Below are 15,825 nucleotides of genomic sequence, written 5' to 3'. Positions count from 1 at the left end.
TATTGTACATTATCTTGGGCCTGGTACCAGATGCCTTTCCTTAATGCATCCTGGCCATCCAGGTCTTCCTCATCGTAAGCCACTGCTGTTTCCATCCTGCTACTGTCAGGGTCGCTGTACTGTGACATGCGTTGCCCTCAAATTGTAATTCCAGGGAATGATGTTACTTTGTAGCTGTCCTTCTGGGTTGTGAGACTGATCCCGCCGCTTGCCACCAATTGTAACGACACCCCAGGCATAAAACGGGTTAAAACCGTTTAGGCGATCTTCCCCTTCCAGAGCTACAGGCACAGCTACTTACAGAACACCAAACTCCCGAACGGCATACAAGGCAATGCTCCAAACTCCCGAACGGAATACATCATAGCACCCCAAACTCCTGAACGGAACCTCACGAATAGCTGCTAGCAGACGAATAGGAAACGCACCCAAGCGGCTTACACTCCTAGTCTCTAACAGCATTCAGTGAATCCCCCCAAGAAGGGGACCAAGCTCTGTGTTGAGGGTCAAGCAGTGGACAGCCAGAGCTGTGGGTTTATTGTTCTTATATACACATTAGTACCACCCACAGGGTTTTGTAAAACAACCAGTAAACACGTACAATACACTCAGACAATCCCACACAAAATCCTCCCCTCTGCCTGTGATACAATTACCTTACACAATGGGTTAATGTAATTATCACAGGCAGGAGAATAGACAGTTTTACACAATGTCTTCTGTCCTTGAGACAATTGGGAAGTAATCCAATTTATCTCCAAGGGCAGAGGCAAAACTTCATTAGTCACATGGTAGCAAAAGACAATAAAAGACATAAGAATATTTAACTGTGCAGCTATTGCATAAAACATAGACATTTAACATATCCCCAGATGGATGGGATCTGAGCGCTAAATATATCCGAACAGCGCTCAGATGCCACAAACACAGTCAAATCGCCATGGGGTTTAATTTTAGCATGGGCTGATGAAAGGGCCCATAATCCTGGGGCTGGCAACCAGGCTTCTCCAGCACCCAGTGGCGAGGTTGGTTTCGCCACAACGATCATTCAGGATTTTTTTCTGGCCACATTTCTTCCTCGATTACAATGGGTCCCCACTATCCTTCCAGTTTTTAATAATGCGTTGGACAGTTCTTAACCCAATTTTAGTAGTTTCTGCAATCTCCTTAGATGTTTTCTCTGCTTGATGCATGCCAATGATTTAACCCTTCTCAAACAGACTAACATCTTTTCCATGACCACGAGATGTGTCTTTCGACATGATTGTTTAAGGCTACTTTCACACTAGCGTTTTTCTTTTCCGGCGCTGAGTTCCGTCCTAGGGGCTCAAATCCGGGAAAAGAACTGATCAGTTTTATCCCCATGCATTCTGAATGGAGAGTCAGTCCTTCAGGATGCATCAGGATGTCTTCAGTTCAGTCTTTTTGACTGATCAGGCTTTTCAGAAAAACGTAGCATGCAGTATTTTTACCTCCGGCCAAAAAGCCTGAACACTTTGACTGAACGCCGGATCAGGCCTTTTTCCCATTGACTTGCATTAACGCCGGATCTGGCACTGTGTGTTCAGTCAAAACGGATCCGGCTTTTGCATGTTAAGCCCGAAAAATGTGAAAAAAAAGTTAAAGTCCATAAATGGCGGATCCGTTTTTTCCAATGCATTTTTTCATTGTGATCAAAATCTTGATCAGGATTCAAATGTAATCCGTTTTCACACGTTTTTTCCGGATCCGGCGGGCAGTTCCGGTGTCGGAATTGAACGCCGGATTAAAACAACGCTAGTGTGAAAGTAGCCTAAGAAATGAGAAGCAACTCATTGCATCAGTTGGGGTTAAATAACTTGTTGCCAGTTGAAAGAAAATCGCCCATGCAGTAATTATCCAATAGAAGGCTCATAACTATTTGCTTAGTTAATCCAGGTGCAATTTTTTTTTTGGACAGGCAGTGTATATACAGCCAGGTCCATAAATATTGGGACATCAACACAATTCTAATATTTTTGGCTGTATTCACCACCACAATGGATTTTAAATGAAATGAACTAGATGTGCTTTAACTGCAGACTGTTAGCTTTAGTTTGAGGGTATTTACAATCAGGTGAACGGTGTAGGAATTACAACAGTTGTTGCCTCCCACTTGTTAACGAACCAAAAGTAATGGGACATAATAATAATCATAAATCAAACTTTCACTTTTTAATACTTGGTTGCAAATCCTTTGCAGTCAATTACAGCCTGAAGTCTGGAACGCATAGACATCACCAGACGCTGGGTTTCATCTCTGGTGATGCTCTGCCAGGCCGCTACTGCAACTGTCTTCAGTTCCTGCTTGTTCTTGGGGGAAAAATGTGTTTTGCTAATTAAATTACATTGCTTAAATATTTTGGACCACCATGAAAAAATTGATGGACATGACCACCAGATGAGATGAAATGTCCCCCTTCCAGACCCACATCTCCAGCATGCGTCAGAACCCGAGGATGAGAAACGACAAGTTACCTCTGGGGTTTTGTACCATCTGGTAAGGAGTTTATATCCGTTTTCCTGGATTCTGTCGCATCTGGAGGAAGAATGCGGCTCGATAAAGAGGCGTTGTTGTTCTTCTACAGGGAGTGCAGAATTATTAAGGCTACTTTCACACTTGCGGCAGTGTGATCCGGCGGGCAGTTCCGTCGTCGGAACTGCCCGCCGGATCCGCCGATCTGCCGCTGACTGAAAGCATTTGTGAGACGGATCCGGGTGCGGATCCGTCTCACAAATGCATTGCAAGGACGGATCCGTCTCTCCGCTTGTCATGCGGACCGACGGATCCGTCTTGTACATTTTTTCACATTTTTACCGATCTGCGCATGCGCATGCCGGAACAACTGATCCGGCATTCCGGTATTCTGAATGCCGGATCCGGCGCTAATTCATTCCTATGGGAAAAAATGCCGGATCCGGCGTTCAGGCAAGTCTTCAGTTTTTTTCGCCGGAGAGAAAACCGTAGCATGCTGCGGTTTTCTCTTTTGCCTGATCAGTCAAAACGACTGAACTGAAGACATCCTGATGCAAACTGAACGGATTGCTCTCCATTCAGAATGCATGGGGATAAAACTGATCAGTTCTTTTCCGGTATAGAGCCCCTGTGACGGAATTCTATGCCGGAAAAGAACAACGCAAGTGTGAAAGTAGCCTAAGCAAGTTGTATTTTTGAGGATTAATTTTATTATTGAACAACAACCATGTTCTCAATGAACCCAAAAAACTCATTAATATCAAAGCTGAATATTTTTGGAAGTAGTTTTTAGTTTGTTTTTAGTTTTAGCTATTTTAGGGGGATATCTGTGTGTGCAGGTGACTATTACTGTGCATAATTATTAGGCAACTTAACAAAAAACAAATATATACCCATTTCAATTATTTATTTTTACCAGTGAAACCAATATAACATCTCAACATTCACAAATATACATTTCTGACATTCAAAACAAAACAAAAACAAATCAGTGACCAATATAGCCTTTCTTTGCAAGGACACTCAAAAGCCTGCCATCCATGGATTCTGTCAGTGTTTTGATCTGTTCACCATCAACATTGCGTGCAGCAGCAACCACAGCCTCCCAGACACTGTTCAGAGAGGTGTACTGTTTTCCCTCCTTGTAAATCTCACATTTGATGATGGACCACAGGTTCTCAATGGGGTTCAGATCAGGTGAACAAGGAGGCCATGTCATTAGATTTTCTTCTTTTATGCCCTTTCTTGCCAGCCACGCTGTGGAGTGCTTGGAGGCGTGTGATGGAGCATTGTCCTGCATGAAAATTATGTTTTTCTTGAAGGATGCAGACTTCTTCCTGTACCACTGCTTGAAGAAGGTGTCTTCCAGAAACTGACAGTAGGACTGGGAGTTGAGCTTGACTCCATCCTCAACCCGAAAAGGCCCCACAAGCTCATCTTTGATGATACCAGCCCAAACCAGTACTCCACCTCCACCTTGCTGGCGTATGAGTCGGACTGGAGCTCTCTGCCCTTTACCAATCCAGCCACGGGCCCATCCATCTGGCCCATCAAGACTCACTCTCATTTCATCAGTCCATAAAACCTTAGAAAAATCAGTCTTGAGATATTTCTTGGCCCAGTCTTGACGTTTCAGCTTGTGTGTCTTTCAGCCTTTCTTACCTTGGCCATGTCTCTGAGTATTGCACACTTTGTGCTTTTGGGCACTCCAGTGATGTTGCAGCTCTGAAATATGGCCAAACTGGTGGCAAGTGGCATCTTGGCAGCTGCACGCTTGACTTTTCTCAGTTCATGGGCAGTTATTTTGCGCCTTGGTATTTCCACACGCTTCTTGCGACCCTGTTGACTATTTTGAATGAAATGCTTGATTGTTCGATGACCACGCTTCAGAAGCTTTGCAATTTTAAGAGTGCTGCATCCCTCTGCAAGATATCTCACTATTTTTGACTTTTCTGAGCCTGTCAAGTCCTTCTTTTGACCCATTTTGCCAAAGGAAAGGAAGTTGCCTAATAATTATGCACACCTGATATAGGGTGTTGATGTCATTAGACCACACCCCTTCTCATTACAGAGATGCACATCACCTAATATGCTTAATTGGTAGTAGGCTTTCGAGCCTATACAGCTTGGAGTAAGACAACATGCATAAAGAGGATGATGTGGTCAAAATACTCATTTGCCTAATAATTCTGCACACAGTGCATGTTAAATGGTGGGCCCAGGTCTTTTTCCCAAGAACAAATGAAGGATGGTTTAGGCACAGCGACATGAGAGGTGAGTCTCCTGTAAATGAGGGAGATGAGTTTTCAAGGGGGGGGGGGGGAGGGTTTGCACAGATAAGGCTTTCAAACCATGTCAGGGGCCTAAGCATATCTCTGTATTGGAAATGTTTGGAGATAAAGGAGTGGAGGAAAGCTATGAAAAATATGGAGGGAGTGACCGTGTGGAAAAGGCTTTGAATGGTAGATCTATCCACCAATTTACCATATTCTCTGAATAGAGAGGTCACTGGCAGTGTGGAGTATCTGATTAAGGCAGGGAGGCTTTGTTATAGTTCTATCGGAGCTAGATTCAAAAGGTCCCTCAATTGAATAAGGGGGGAGGGTACGGGAACTGCTAAGGCTGATTTTTGAAATTTATCCCAAGCTTCCAAAGTGGCCCTGATATTTAAATTGTGGTGAATACCATTCGGGTGGGAGTTTTTAGGTCGTATTAGGAGAACTCTAAATGATGAGAGGAAGAAAGAAGATTCCATTCCAACTCAAGATTTAAATGAAGTTTCTCTAAACCAGTCTATGACTCTAGATAGTAAGCTAGCCATATTATAAGCTGCAGGGTCAGGAAGATTAATGCCACCTGAGGATTTGGGTCTCTGCAGAATATGGAGGCTAATGCGAGCTTTTTTCTTGTTCCAGATGAATTTTCGGATATCTCTATTAAGGGATTGAAAGTAAGTGTTGGGGATAGGGAGGGGTAGGACCTGTTGCACATAATTTAGTCTTGGAAAGACAAGGGAAGTAAAAAGTTTTTTTTGGCCAAACCATGATAGTGTTGGGAAGTATAAGTTATCAATTTGGGATTGCATGGATTGTAGTAGAGGGACATAGTTCAAATTGAATAGATTGGAAAGATCTGAGCCAATTTTTACTCCTAGGTATGTGTCATGGTCTTACCTGCTTGCTGCTCTCCTTCGTTTGACATGTGCTGGCGGCCATCTTGGGTCCTGGGTTTCTTGTAGCCTTCCACCCTGCGGCTCCTCCTTCCCCTGGGAGGAGCTGGATGCCTAGCTCATATATATAGGAGGTCTGTGGCTTCAGTTCCTTGCTTGGTCCTCTTGTGTTCACATGCTTCTAAGACTGCTGCTGCTTCTGGTTCCTGATCCTGGCTTCGTCTGACTACCCTGCTGGTTCCTGATCCTGGCTTCGTCTGACTACCCTGCTGGTTCCTGATCCTGGCTTCGTCTGACTACCCTGCTGGTTCCTGATCCTGGCTTCGTCTGACTACCCTTCTGGTTCCTGACCTCTGGCTTCGCAAAGACTCTGCTCGGTTTCACCATCCGTTTGGACTTTTGCTTTACAGCTTTATTTTCAATAAAGCCTTCTTATTTTCACGTATCTCTTGTTGTACGTCTGGTTCATGGTTCCGTGACATTAGGACCAAGCCATGAATTCTGACGGTACAGGGCCATCCTCGCTACCCACGCTGGTTGCCAGACTTGATCAGCAGGATCACCTGTTGGGTCGGTTCGCTGTGACGTTGCAAACCCTGCTTGAACGCACGGCTCATTTCGCTCCCGTTGCCGATGGGTCGGTTGTCGCTCCTGGGCTCGCTCCTACTGCCGCTCCGGTTGTTGCGCCAGAGTCTACCCCGACACCTGTTGTTGCGCCTGCGGTGTTTCGGGGTATGACCGGTTCTGCCCCTCTTCCACAGCGCTTTGGGGGAGAGCCAACTCAGTGCCGAGGTTTCCTTAACCAGGTGGGCATTTATTTCGAGTTGCTGCCACATGCCTTTCCTACTGAGAGATCAAAGGTGGGCTTCTTGATCTCGCTGCTCTCGGACAAGGCCTTGGCCTGGGCCAGCCCTTTATGGGAGAACAACAATCCGGTGGTTGCCGAGTTTTCCGGTTTTGTTGCTTCTCTTCGGAAGGTATTCGATGTGCCGGCTCGTGCTGCCTCTGCTGCGAAGCTCCTTATGTCCATCAGACAGGGTTCACGATCCGTAGCTGAATACGCCATTGAGTTTCGTACCCTGGCAGCAGAGGTGGGCTGGAATAATGAGGCTCTGGTCGCTGCTTTCTCTCATGGTCTCTCGGATGCCTTGAAGGATGAGGTTGCAGCTAAGGACCTACCAGTTGAGCTCGAGTCTCTTATTTCTTTCCTGATTTTGATTGACACCAGACTCAGGGAGAGACCTTCCTTTAAGGAGAACCTGCGGAGGTCTTCTAACAGATTGGTGCCTACGTTTGCTGTCCCACCCGTGCCTCCCTCTCCTCCCACGCCTCCTGGGGATGACTTGTCTGGGGGTGAACCCATGCAGCTGGGGTTTGCTCGCCTGTCCGAGGGGGAGAGGGCACTCCGGAGACGCGAGGGCCGATGCATGTACTGTGGTCTCGGTGGGCATTTTCGGTTGGCATGTCCGAACCGTCCGGGAAACGCTCGTACCCTGAGATCCTGTCGGGGGCAGATCTTGGGTGGAGTCTCCTCGTCCCCGGTTTCCCGTGTTGACAAACCACTGATCACTGTTCTCCTCTCCTGGGTCGGGGGCTCGGTGACGACCCAGGCGTTGGTGGACTCTGGTGCTGGTGGTTTGTTCATTGATAGTGTGTTCGCTGCCGCCAATTCCATTCCTCTGCAGGCTCGAGGTTCCCCACTGGCTCTTGAGGCGATAGACGGCAGACCCCTTCTGCCGCCACACGTGACTCATGAGACCCTTCCAGTGGGGATAGCCATTGGTGCCGTTCACAGAGAGTCGGTCTGCCTCCAGGTTATTTCGTCTCCACACTACTCGGTGGTCTTGGGGTACCCCTGGCTCCAGAAGCATAATCCGACTTTCGATTGGAGATCGGTCGAGATCCTCTCGTGGTCACCGCAGTGTGGGGCTAGTTGCATCCATGGGTCTGTCAAGTTGCTGTGTACTTCCTCGGACTCTCTGTTGCCTCCTGAATACGAGGAGTACCGGGATGTATTCGATAAGGTGCGCGCGGTTGCCCTACCTCCGCACCGCCCATACGATTGTGCCATAGAGTTACAATCTGGTGCCGTTCCTCCTCGTGGCAGAGTCTATCCACTGTCGGTAGCGGAGAATGAGGCCATGGAGGAGTACGTGAGGGAGGCGCTTTCACGCGGACACATTCGCAAATCTTCGTCCCCGGCAGGGGCTGGATTTTTCTTTGTGAAAAAGAAGGGCGGTGAGTTGAGGCCTTGCATCGATTACAGGGGTCTCAATCGCATCACGATCAAGAACGCTTACCCGATACCCTTGATTTCCGAGCTGTTCGATCGCCTTAAAGGGGCCACGGTCTTTACCAAACTCGACCTGAGGGCGGCATATAACCTGGTAAGGATCAAGGCGGGCGATGAGTGGAAGACCGCGTTTAACACCAGGACCGGCCATTACGAATCCTTGGTTATGCCCTTTGGGTTGTGCAATGCGCCCGCAGTCTTTCAGGAATTCATCAACGATGTTTTCCGTGACCTGTTGCAGCAGTGTGTGGTAGTCTATTTGGATGACATCTTGGTATATTCTGAATCCATGGAGGCCCACATTCTGGATGTCAGACGAGTGTTGCAACGGTTACGAGAGAACAAGCTGTTCGGTAAGCTTGAGAAATGCGAATTTCACCGATCCCAGGTAACCTTCTTAGGTTACATCATTTTCGCTGAGGGGTTCTCCATGGATCCTGAGAAGGTTTCGGCTGTCTTACAGTGGCCCCAGCCCAGTGGTCTTCGTTCCCTGCAGCGCTTTTTGGGCTTCGCCAATTATTATCGGAAGTTCATCAGGGACTTTTCCATGCTGGCCAAGCCTCTCACGGATCTGACCAGGAAGGGCAGTAATTCCCAGGTCTGGCCGCTCGAGGCCATCCGAGCTTTTGAGGCCCTAAAGTCCGCCTTTGTGTCGGCTCCGATTCTGTCGCATCCCAACCCTGGGTTGCCCTTTGTCCTCGAGGTGGACGCGTCTGAGACGGGAGTAGGCGCCCTTCTGTCTCAGCGTAGAACACCAGAGGGTCCTCTGCTTCCTTGTGGGTTTTACTCCCGGAAACTGTCTTCCGCGGAGTGCAACTATCAGATTGGTGACAGGGAGTTATTGGCCATCGTGCAGGCCCTTAAAGAATGGAGGCACTTGCTCGAGGGTTCGGTGGTTCCGGTTCTCATCCTGACGGACCACAAGAATCTGACCTACCTTTCTGAGGCCAAGAGATTGACACCACGTCAGGCCAGATGGGCTCTGTTCTTGTCACGTTTTAATTACGTGGTCTCCTACCTACCCGGTTCCAAGAACATCAGGGCGGATGCCTTATCACGGCAGTACTCCGAGCTGTCCAGGGAGGAGTCGATTCCGACTTCGGTCATACCTCCGAATCAGATCCTGGCCGCCATTCGCACCAGCCTGACCTCTCCCCTGGGTGAGCAGATTTTGGCGGCTCAATCTGGTGCTCCCTCTGGGAGACCCAACGGCAGATGTTTTGTGCCTGAGGAGTTGCGCACTCGGTTGTTGCGAACCTACCATAACTCCAAGACCGCGGGGCATCCTGGAAAGAATCAGCTGTCCTGGGCTGTTTCACGTCTGTTCTGGTGGCCTTCCCTACGTTCCGACATCGCCGCATATGTAGCGGCATGCTCCGTTTGTGCCCAGAGTAAGTCCCCTCGGCACCTTCCGTTGGGCCTTCTGCAACCCATAGCCACCGGGGAGCGCCCATGGTCACACCTGGGGATGGATTTCATTGTGGACCTCCCTGCATCCCGAGGCCATACGGTCATTCTCATGATTGTGGATCGGTTTTCCAAAATGTGCCACTGTGTTCCTCTCAAGAAGTTACCCTCTGCACAAGAGTTGGCCACGATTTTTGCCAGGGAGGTCTTCCGGTTGCACGGTTTGCCTAAGGAGATTGTGTCGGATCGGGGGAGTCAGTTTGTGTCCAGGTTCTGGCGCGCCTTTTGCTCCCAGTTGGGGATTCATCTCTCCTTCTCCTCGGCCTACCACCCTCAGTCCAATGGGGCCGCAGAACGATCCAATCAGGCCTTGGAGCAATTCCTTCGTTGCTATGTCTCCGATCACCAAGACAATTGGGTTGACCTCCTGCCTTGGGCTGAGTTTGCCAGGAACACGGCGGTGAACTCTTCCTCTGGGACGTCTCCCTTCATGGCCAATTATGGGTTCCAACCTGCCGTGTTACCGGAGGTATTCTCTCCCCAGGATATTCCGGCTGTGGAGGATCACCTTTCCGTCCTACGTGCTTCTTGGGTACAGATCCAGAAGTCCCTTGAGGTCTCTGCGCAGCGCCAGAGATTCCAGGCTGATCGCAGACGAGCGCCTGCTCCTTCCTACCAGGTCGGAGACCGTGTATGGTTGTCCACCCGCAACCTCAACCTTCGAGTGCCCACTCCCAAGCTGGCGCCTCGCTTTGTTGGTCCCTTCCGAGTGCTTCGCAGGGTAAACCCGGTAGCCTATGCCCTTGCGCTTCCTCCTGGCATGCGGATCTCCAACGTGTTTCATGTCTCCCTGTTGAAGCCACTGGTGTGTAATCGTTTCACTTCCTCGGTTCCTCGGCCTCGTCCGGTCCAAGTGGGCAATCGTGAGGAATATGAGGTGAGCAATATCCTGGACTCACGCCTGGCCCTCGGTCGGTTGCAGTTTTTGGTCCATTGGCGTGGTTATGGTCCAGAGGAGCGTTCCTGGGTTCCCTCCGCAGATGTCCATGCTCCTGCCTTGCTCCGAGCCTTCCACGCACGCTTCCCTCAGAAACCGTTTTGTGCTCCGCGGAGGAGGGGCCCTTGAGGGGGAGGTACTGTCATGGTCTTACCTGCTTGCTGCTCTCCTTCGTTTGACATGTGCTGGCGGCCATCTTGGGTCCTGGGTTTCTTGTAGCCTTCCACCCTGCGGCTCCTCCTTCCCCTGGGAGGAGCTGGATGCCTAGCTCATATATATAGGAGGTCTGTGGCTTCAGTTCCTTGCTTGGTCCTCTTGTGTTCACATGCTTCTAAGACTGCTGCTGCTTCTGGTTCCTGATCCTGGCTTCGTCTGACTACCCTGCTGGTTCCTGATCCTGGCTTCGTCTGACTACCCTGCTGGTTCCTTATCCTGGCTTCGTCTGACTACCCTGCTGGTTCCTGATCCTGGCTTCGTCTGACTACCCTTCTGGTTCCTGACCTCTGGCTTCGCAAAGACTCTGCTCGGTTTCACCATCCGTTTGGACTTTTGCTTTACAGCTTTATTTTCAATAAAGCCTTCTTATTTTCACGTATCTCTTGTTGTACGTCTGGTTCATGGTTCCGTGACAGTATGTTATGGTGGGTGAGTCCCAGTTAAAGGGCGAATGGGAAGCGAGTTTAGATTTGGTGTGTGGGTTTAGACCTATAGCTAGGACGTGGGATTTCTTCATGTTAATTTTGAAGTTAGACAGGGGACTAAATTTTTCTAGTTGATCATAGATACGGGGTAGAGAAGTGGAGGGGTTGGTAGTTAAGAGTAATAAATCATCTGCAAAGGCAGCAGCTTTATGTTCATGGCCCCCTAATTTTAAGCCTTCTATCAGGGGGTCTTGGCGTATGGATTGGAGTAGGGGTTCCATGACCAGAACAAAGACCAGAGGGGATAACGGGCAACCTTGGCGAGTGCCATTTTTGATGGGGAAAGGGGGGGGGAAGGTGTCATTTACCAGCACCGATGCCGAGGCATTAAGGTACATTGAGAAGACCGCCTGTATAAAGGGGTCCGGGAGCCCAAATTTCATAAGGACAAGACGCATAAAGATCCAGTTGACTCTGTCAAATGCTTTTTCGGCGTCGGTGCTGACAAGGACTAATGGGCAAGATTTTCATTTAGCGTAAAAGATGGCGTTCATAATTCTCGTTGAATTATCTTTACCTTCCCTGACAGATACAAAGCCTGTTTGGTCTTTGTGGACTAAATAGGGAAGTATCGGTTAGCAAGTATTTTAGCCAGTAGTTTTAGATCCAGATTCAGTAAGGATATAGGGTGATAATTTTCACAGTAAGCAGGGTCTTTATTTGTTTTGGGGATAATTGTGATATGTGCTCTGGTCATGTCTTTAGTTAGGGGTGTTCCCCTCAGGGACCGGTTAAAAAGTGAAAGTAGGTGGGGAGCAAGGAATTCACTAAAGGTGCGGTAGTATATGGCTGAGAGACCATCTGGCCCAGGGGCTTTATTTCTGGGGAGTTGTTTTATAGCTTCTTTCACTTCTGTGAGTGTAAAAGGAGATTCTAGGGAGAGCTTTTGAGATTGATTTAAGTTTGGGAGAGATAGGGATTGAAGAAATTTTTGAATTGCTTCTGAATGAGAGAGAACTTCGGTTTGAGAGGTAGTTTTGGGGATGTGATAAAAGTCTCGGAATTGAGAAGCTATATCTTTGGTCTTGATAACAGTTCCCCATTTTTGGTGTGGAGTTTACATATATGGTTATGGGATCTCCTTTGTTTTATCCTGTTCATCATGAATCTCGATGCTTTGTCTCCGTGGGCAAAAAATTTGAATTGGGAGTTAAGAAAATGTTTAGCTGAGGCAGTATTTAGTAGGTTTTTTAATTCGGATCGAAGTCTGGTGAGTTCAACTAGTTGTGGATCAGAGAGAGTTTGTTTATGTTGAGTCTCCAGTTTTTTTAGATTTAGGAGAAGATTATCTATTTGGGATGATCTTAACTTTTTAGCATAGGAACCTAAACTGATAAGTTGCCCTCGCATAAAGGCTTTATGAGTATCCCACAAAGTATGAAGGGAGGTTTCTGGGAGGGCGTTCAGAGTGAAAAAGTCTTCTAGGACTTTTTTTAGTTTGGAGACATGGTTTGGGTTGGAAAGGAGTTGTTCATTGAGTCTCCATCTAAATGCCCTGGGAGGGGATAGTGATGGGGAGATAGAAATGAATATAGGGGCATGATCAGACATGCGAATTGAGTCAATACAAGGGTCTTTACACGATTGAATATGTTCCTTAGAGACTAATAGGTAATCAAGTCTCTGATAGGAACCATGTACATTTGAATAAAAGGTATAGTCCTTTACAGATGGATTAAACACTCTCCAAACGTCGACCAGGTGTAATTCAGCTAGTGAATTATTAATTGTGCGGCGTGCACGTTTGGATAATGCAGACTTGTTAGTTGATGAATCTAAAGACGGGTCCAGAGTGACATTGAGATCACCGCCTAGGACCAGTGTGCCTTCTTGAAAAGGGGTTATAATTGGGATAAGGTCTTTGAACCAGGCAGCCTGGTCGACGTTTGGGGCATATATACACTGCTCAAAAAAATAAAGGGAACACTTAAACAACACAATGTAACTCCAAGTCAATCACACTTCTGTGAAATCAAACTGTCCACTTAGGAAGCAACACTGAGTGACAATCAATTTCACATGCTGTTGTGCAAATGGAATAGACAACAGGTGGAAATTATAGGCAATTAGCAAGACCCCCCCAAAGAAGGAGTGGTTCTGCAGGTGGTGACAACAGTTCACTACTCAGTTCCTATGCTTCCTGGCTGATGTTTTAGTCACTTTTGAATGCTGGCGGTGCTTTCACTCTAGTGGTAGCATGAGACGAAGTCTACAACCCACACAAGTGGCTCAGGTAGTGCAGCTTATCCAGGATGGCACATCAATGCGAGCTGTGGCAAGAAGGTTTGCTGTGTCTGTCAGTGTAGTGTCCAGAGCATGGAGGCGCTACCAGGAGACAGGCCAGTACATCAGTAGACGTGGAGGAGGCCGTAGGAGGGCAACAACCCAGCAGCAGGACCGCTACCTCCGCCTTTGTGAAATGAGGAACAGGAGGAGCACTGCCAGAGCCCTGCAAAATGACCTCCAGCAGGCCACAAATATGCATGTGTCTGCTCAAACGGTCAGAAACAGACTCCATGAGGGTGATATGAGGGCCCGACGTCCACAGGTGGGGGTTGGGCTTACAGCCCAACACTGTGCAGGTTGTTTGGCATTTGCCAGAGAACACCAAGATTGGCAAATACGCCACTGGCGCCCTGTGCTCTACACAGATGAAAGCAGGTTCACACTGAGCACATGTGACAGACGTGACAGAGTCTGGAGATGCCATGGAGAACGTTCTGCTGCCTGCAACATCCTCCAGCATGACCGGTTTGGCATTGGGTCAGTAATGGTGTGGGGTGGCATTTCTTTGGAGGGTCGCACAGCCCTCCATGTGCTCGCCAGAGGTAGCCTGACTGCCATTAGGTACCGAGATGAGATCCTCAGACCCCTTGTGAGACCATATGCTGGTGCGGTTGGCCCTGGGTTCCTCCTAATGCAAGACAATGCTAGACCTCATGTGGCTGAAGTGTGTCAGCAGTTCCTGCAAGACGAAGGCATTGATGCTATGGACTGGCCCGCCCGTTCCCCAGACCTGAATCCAATTGAGCACATCTGGGACATCATGTCTCGCTCTATCCACCAATGTCACGTTGCACCACAGACTGTCCAGGAGTTGGCAGATGCTTTAGTCCAGGTCTGGGAGGAGATCCCTCAGGAGACCGTCCGCCACCTCATCAGGAGCATGCACAGGCGTTGTAGGGAGGTCATACAGGCAGGTGGAGGCCACACACACTACTGAGCCTCATTTTGACTTGTTTTAAGGACATTACATCAAAGTTGGATCAGCCTGTAGTGTGTTTTTCCACTTTAATTTTGAGTGTGATTCCAAATCCAGACCTCCATGGGTTGAAAAATTTGATTTCCATTTTTTTTATTTTTGTGTGATTTTGTTGTCTGCACATTCAACTATGTAAAGAACAAAGTATTTCAGAAGAATATTTAATTAATTCAGATCTAGGATGTGTTATTTTTGTGTTCCCTTTATTTTTTTGAGCAGTGTATTTACAAAAGTGTACATACAGTTACCAATAGTGCCCTTGAGTAATAGATATCTGCCTTCAATGTCTTGTTGGTGGGAGCAGTATTGGAAGGATGTATTACTGTTAAAACCAATGCAGATCCCTCTGGAGGCAGATGAGTTTGATCCGCAATGGAACCACACAGGGAAACTGGAACGAGAAAGATCGGGATATCTATTAAATTTTAAATGGGTTTCTTGTAAGAACAGAATTGAGGTCTGCTTCTTTTTCATGAAAGATAATATTTTGCATCTTTTAGAGGGCGAGTTAAAGCCTTTGACATTAAATGGTGCGATCTTAAGATTCGTCATCATTTTGGTTCGAAGAAATCCCGATCTATCTGACCCCGATCCAGTGGGAGCACCTCAGGCCAGTAGGGACGACTTGGATATTTCTGTGATGATTCGTTTAAACAGAGTGTGATATTGCAGGTCCACAAATGAAAAATAGTAACAGGTAAGGTAGTAACGAAATACCATGAAAAGAAAAGAAACATTAACAAATGCGCACATGCGCAGAGTAATACGATAGCATCCATGGGGGAAGTGGTAATCAGAATTATCACCCTAAGATACATTAATCGTCATGCAAAATACCAGTATGGTTATTAATCGAGAGGGGGAGTATAAGAAACTAAAAGAAGAAGAGGGAGTGAGGGATCAGAGTGTAAAGAAGGAGAGAAGGTTAAAAGATGGGAGGAGCTGAGAAAGGGGGTGAGTATGGATAGAGGGTATAGACAGACCCAAAGTCCAGGGCTTCTCAATCTCCCATTGGCAGACGTCTTGGTGGGGATAGGGATACTCCTCTCCTTTGCTTGACAGATCTGGGGGTACGTTGTTTCTCCCAATATTCGGCTGTAGGTAGATTCGGAAGAGAGGAAAGATCTTGTATTAAGTCCCAGTTCTGGATATTCAGCGGGCTGATGTTCAAGTGATCGTATACTTGATCCAGATCCGCATATGAGGAGACAGCTATCCTGCGACCTTCATAGAAGAAAGATATGCCAAATGGGAAGGTCCATCTGTATAGGATGCCATGGGATCTGAGCCAATCAGTTAGGGGTTTCAGGGTTCTCCTTTTTTGAAGAGTGGCTTGGGCTAGAGACGGTATATCTATCCCAAGTGATCTCTCCCGTCTGGCGGGCTTTAGTAAGGATGGCTTCCTTAACTGGGAAGGCAAGAAATTTGCATATTATATCCCTCGGAGGGGCGTTTGTGGCCGGTTTAGGTCTTAACGCCCTGTGTGCCCTTTCCAGGATCAC

Source organism: Bufo bufo, chromosome 2 (assembly GCF_905171765.1).
Source record: "Bufo bufo chromosome 2, aBufBuf1.1, whole genome shotgun sequence".
In the NCBI taxonomy this organism is placed as follows: domain Eukaryota; kingdom Metazoa; phylum Chordata; class Amphibia; order Anura; family Bufonidae; genus Bufo; species Bufo bufo.
The sequence above is the reverse complement of the archived record's forward strand: the minus strand, read 5'-3'. Positions refer to the sequence as shown.